We start from the raw sequence: 5,705 nt of genomic DNA, 5'->3' as shown, positions 1-5,705 counted from the left end.
CCTGGCTCCTCCAGGCTATAGGAGTTTGAAAAGAAATTGAAGAGGGGCACAGCTGCACAAGTGAATACCTTCTTGGATACCCTGTTGTCTGTTAGAGAAAGAGGGTCACTCAACACAGCTGGAAGTAGAAAATATATTTTGTATTCAGCTTCATTTGTGCAACAAAAGGAGCATTAATATATAAATATTCAAAGACACTATAAGGAATATATTTATTCCCTATAATGGACCCACTCTTCCCCTTTTTACTAAAAACAAAGCAGACAAGTTGTTTAGGTGGAAATCTAAACAGATGGTGGAGGGATGATATCATATAAAAAGACACAAAATAGCATCCTACACAATGCTACTGTATGTAATAATTTCAATTATCAGCAGATGCCATTTTATACTCTTCACTGTCTGGACCTTTACTCCAATGGACCAATATTACTAATTCACTGTTTAGCCTATCCTCTTTATGTTGAGTCATTATCCATACTGTTTTCAATATCATATTAAGCTACTATACATCAATCACTCCCCGGTCTTCCCTTCTGCTGAAGACAAAACTCTCCAGCTCTAAGATTCCAGTATTGTGAATGTTTTCTTAGAGATGCTGAATATCCCATACCAATAGTGAAAGCAAGTGTGATGGTGATGATGATAATGGAATAAAGATGGAAATATATTTTTATTCATAAATATATATATATATATATATATATATGCAATTGTCATTCATTATATAAAACATGTCAAAATTAAGGTGCTGAGTTTCCTCACATGGAATGGATTCCAGGTGCATAAAGAGAACATCTTTATGGAACCTAACTCTTTCCTAAATTCAACATAATACAGTCCACAGATCGGCTAAATTATACTCTTCCTCAAATATTCCATGCGACCATGCACACCTTAGTAAAATTGCTAGGGTTCATCAAGAAGCAAACTTGGTTGACACCAAGTATGATCTTACATAAGCACAATGTAAGCAATAGTGTTCTGAATATTAGCTATTTATTAAAATCCACACTTTATATGATTTATAAGCTATTAGGTATTCATCAAGCCAAAATTATGTTTTTGAATTGTTCCAATAATGTACTTATTACAAAAGGTCAGGGTATTACATTCCTTGCCTGGATTCCCATTCTTCAAATGTTTCAAAGTAATTTTGAATTGTGACCTTTTATAGAACTTCTAATTTTCATTCATGTCTATAATCAAATAAGTAAAATAAAATTACTTATAAATAAGTTTCTAAGTATTATAACTAATAACAATAACTTACAAAAGAGAAAAGGTAATAGGGTGGCAGCATTGGTATTCCAAAAAGATTTTTTTTTTTAATTCAAGAAGTTATTTTATTCTACTTACAACAATTAGAGCTGTAGAACTATACTTTTTTACAGAACAGAATTTTTATAAACTGTTTATTCATCTATTTCTTCTTCCTGTAATATTTAAGCTATACAAGTAGTTTAAAAAAAACTCAGATCAGTGATTTTACCTATCACACAAAGGACTTTTCATGTAGTTATATGATGTATTCACCAGCGTAACTCCATTGACATTTACTTTTGATCAGGGATCCTGATTTTCTCTGGTTTAAAAAAAATCCTCAATCTTTGGATTAAAAAATGTAACCCAAAATCCACATTTTTCCGTGATTAAAATTAAATGCCACTAGTACACACACACACACACCCACACACACACACACACACACACACACACACACAGAGTAACAAACTGCCCATCAAGCATGATGTGGGGGTGGACAGGGATGGAGGTTGGGATCCAGCCACACTCCCCCCCATTGGCACTTGGGGTGCTGCCACTCCCCATGCTGCTTGGGGCCCGGCCCCGCTCCCTCCCCATGAACACTTTGGGTCCAGTCCTGTCCTTCCCACCCCCCCTGCTGCTTGGGCTCTGGCCACACCTCCACCATCATCACTCAGGGTTTGGTCATGCCCCTCTGTCACCCCTTGGGGTTTGGTCCTGCTTCCCACACCCCACCACTCAGGGTCCATCCCTGCTCCCCCCCCCCAAGTCCAACCCTGAGCCTCTCTCGCGTCTGCCTGCCTCCTTCCCTTCCCTTCCCTTCCCTTCCCTTCCCTATCTCCCTCCATTCCTGCCCACTGCCTCCTCACTGCTTGGGGTAGGAGGAGGCAGGTGGTGAGGAGGGAGGGAGCTGCTGCCATCTCAGTCAGGGAGGCATGGGGCAGCACCACTGCTTGTGTGGCCAGGGCATGTTCCACACCACCACACACTTCCCTGGCAGTGGCACAAATGGGGTCATGTGCATCCAGTTGCTGCCCTTCCTCTCTGCAGCACATGCCCAGTTGGGCAAAAACATTATGGACAGACACACAGACAGATAGACAAAGCCTTTTATTGGCTTTATATATATATATATAGAGAGAGAGAGTATGCAGTGGCATTTCATTTTAATCATGGAAAAACATGGATTTTGGGTTCCTTTTTTTAATCCAAAAATTGGGATTTATTTTTATCAGAGAAAACCAGGGTCCCTGGTTATGAGGCATTCTTCCAGGCCTGAGGGTTTCCCACACTCCCAGACTGAGGGATGACCCCGAGGCAATCCTCAAGCCCTGGGGGTTTCCCACATTCATTCCCACATGACAACCATGATCTCCAGGGTCTGGGGGTGCATGAAACCCCAGGACCCTGGGTTTCACAACCTCCACAATTCTTAGGGTTTGGGGGTTTTACAGTGGGATGGTGCATCCCTGTGACTGGCAGCCAGATCAGCTGATGGGGCTCCCAGCCACTGGGGAGACCCTACTACAGTGCAAATTAAAGCTCAATAGCAACCAGCAATAGTTAGTATACATATTTTAGGGCTAACTTTATAGCTGGTTAGAGCTTTTTATGGCATGATAGCTTCTTTGCCTGTGTAGCTGGTTTCCAGGTAACTGCACAATTTGCCAGGTAGGGAACCTTAGAAAAATACTTTGTAACAGATGTTTAGAGGACTTTCATTTCTGCTCCTCATCTATTTTCAAATATCATATCAGATTTTTTTGACCTAAGTTTCTAATATAGAACTGATTTATAAAGTTATTTGGGTAGGATTGAGAAAGCGAAGAAAGAGACATCATCTACATTTCTGGAATAAGTTGTCACAAGAGGGATGGAGACATCATGGCCCACAGAGTAAATTACAGTCTCATCATGTAAAAATGTATATTTCCATGGCAGCCTATAATGCATCCACAGGTGTCAAAGCCTATTTTAAGGGTGTACTCTGTTTTCAGTGAAATGTTATCTACTTTGTAGGTTGTTGTAACTTCTTTAGATTGCATCTTTCTCCTTTATAGAAAAGGATTCAAAGGTCATAGCTGGTATGGGCAATGATGAGAAAGAAAGGTAAGGAACAATGTGTAAGTCACTCAGAAGAGACCATCTTTCATGGCTGGTGGTGCTGCTCCTTAGTAGATAGAAGAGCAGGCCGCTTGTGTTTAAAAAAAAAAAAAAGGCAGAATCAAAACATCTTGTCAATACAATGTACACCAAGCACTTGTTTATTTTGGGCCAGGCTTTTATTCATTATATTACCATCTACCTCCCATATGCAATCCTCTATTCAACCATGGATTCAACTCACTAATAAAAGTTAACACAGGGTGCGTCTACATAAGATGCATTAGTCTAGTCTAATGTGCAGTAAAATGTCACTGTCTACATGTGTATTGCAATTATTGCACATTAAATTAGTCTAAAGTTCCATTTGCTAGTACCAGTACTTACAGGTACTAGAAAATGGTGCATTAACTGTGCCAAAGCACATGTGTAGACCCTGACCAGGAACAAATTTCTCCTGGTCAGCAGAGGCCCACAGCTGCTGCCTAGCTAAGCTCTGATCTCCTCAGGGTGGGTGGAGCTGCCCCAGCTCTCGGAGCAGCTGTCTCCCAGCCAATGAAGATTGGGACCAGTCCCAATCTCCATATGGCCTAGAAGCAGCTGTCCCCAGAGCTGGGGTAGCTCCCTCCTCTCTGCAGAGATCATGACAAGCCCCTGTGGCCCCGGGGCTGGCATCTAGGGGAGCCTGGATCTCCCCCTGGCTGCTGCAGGGGGGCAGAGCAGGGCAGGAACATCCCAAATTTGCTCCTGATTGGTTCATATTTAGGTGTGAGCCTGGGCACAGTTTAATGCACCTAAATTTTCTGCACAGAAAATTCAGACACATTAATTGCGTGTGTAGATGCACCCACAGATGATCTGATCTAAACCAACTCTAAGGGAAGCTCTTAAATGAGGCAATGCACACCCTTTCTTCCTCATCCTTCCTCCTGAGGCTTAGTGATAATGTTAGCCTAGCTGGCCTGAGGTATAAAAGTCCAATTTTTGATTGGCAAGCAACAGAGGCATATGTGAAGCCTTTTGGCTGCTCATTCTTATATAGTTAACCTTCTCAGAATCATTTTTTCAACTGTTAGAGAAGTTCCTCTTCACTGGTTCTTGAACAGTGAAAAGCCAGCCTATGGCACTATTTACTAAGCACAAAGTTATTATTTATTAAGAATAGCTAAGTAGATATAACACAGAAAACTTACTTTCTAATTAAGGTTCTGTCATGAATTGAAATGAAGTAGGGACTAGTGAACAGTCTTGGTCCATCTTCAATGCATCTGATGTTGAGAAAAATAATCTACATGTTCTGTCACTTACAGATTTTTTTTGTGTTTACTAAAGGATCACCATTTTTGTTTTTGTTCATGGTTGTTTTTGTTTTTTTTTTTAAATAACAATTGGCAGTCTGCTGCTTGCAAGGAAACAATGGTGGAATTAGGATTTATCACAGTATTTTCTGGAGAAGTCTTCTCTTCTCAGGAAAAAACTCAGCACATATATATTTTATAACCCCCAGCAAAAGTCTATGAACATGTTTACAGTACATTAATTTATAGATTTACTGAAATAATAGCATTGATCCTTTGCATTTTCTGTAGTTGGATATAGCTTGTAATGAATAAGGCCACTAGATTAAGTTTGACATTCTGCAGAATATCAAAATGATGTTCAACGGCGATAAATGCAAGGTTCTCCACCTTGGAAAGAAAACCCCGCAGCATCCTTATAGGCTAGGCAGTGCTATGCTGGCTAACACTATGGAAGAAAGAGACTTGGGGGTCATCATTGACCACAAGATGAACATGAGCCTGCAGTGCGATGCTGCGGCTAGAAAAGCGACCAAAACGCTGGCTTGCATCCATAGATGCTTCTCAAGCAAATCCTGGGATGTCATTCTCCCCTTGTACTCGGCCTTAGTGAGGCCGCAGCTGGAGTACTGCATCCAGTTTTGGGCTCCACAATTCAAAAAGGATGTGGAGAAGCTTGAGAGAGTCCAGAGAAGAGCGACGCACATGATCAGAGGTCAGGGTAGCAGACCCTATGATGACAGGCTGAGAGCCCTGGGGCTCTTACCCTGGAAAAGCGCAGGCTCAGGGGTGATCTGATGGCCACCTATAAGTTCATCAGGGGTGACCACCAGTACCTGGGGGAACGTTTGTTCACCACAGCGCCCCAAGGGATGACGACTAGGTCGAATGGTCATAAACTACTACAAGACCGTTTCAGGTTGGACATAAGGAAGAATTTCTTTACTGTCCGAGCCCCCAAGGTCTGGAACAGCCTGGCACCGGAGGTGGTTCAAGCACCTACATTGAACACCTTCAAGAGCAAACTGGATGCTTATC

This window comes from Alligator sinensis, unplaced genomic scaffold, assembly GCF_000455745.1.
Source record: "Alligator sinensis unplaced genomic scaffold, ASM45574v1 scaffold41_1, whole genome shotgun sequence".
In the NCBI taxonomy this organism is placed as follows: Eukaryota; Metazoa; Chordata; order Crocodylia; family Alligatoridae; genus Alligator; species Alligator sinensis.
Note: the sequence above shows the minus strand (reverse complement) of the source record.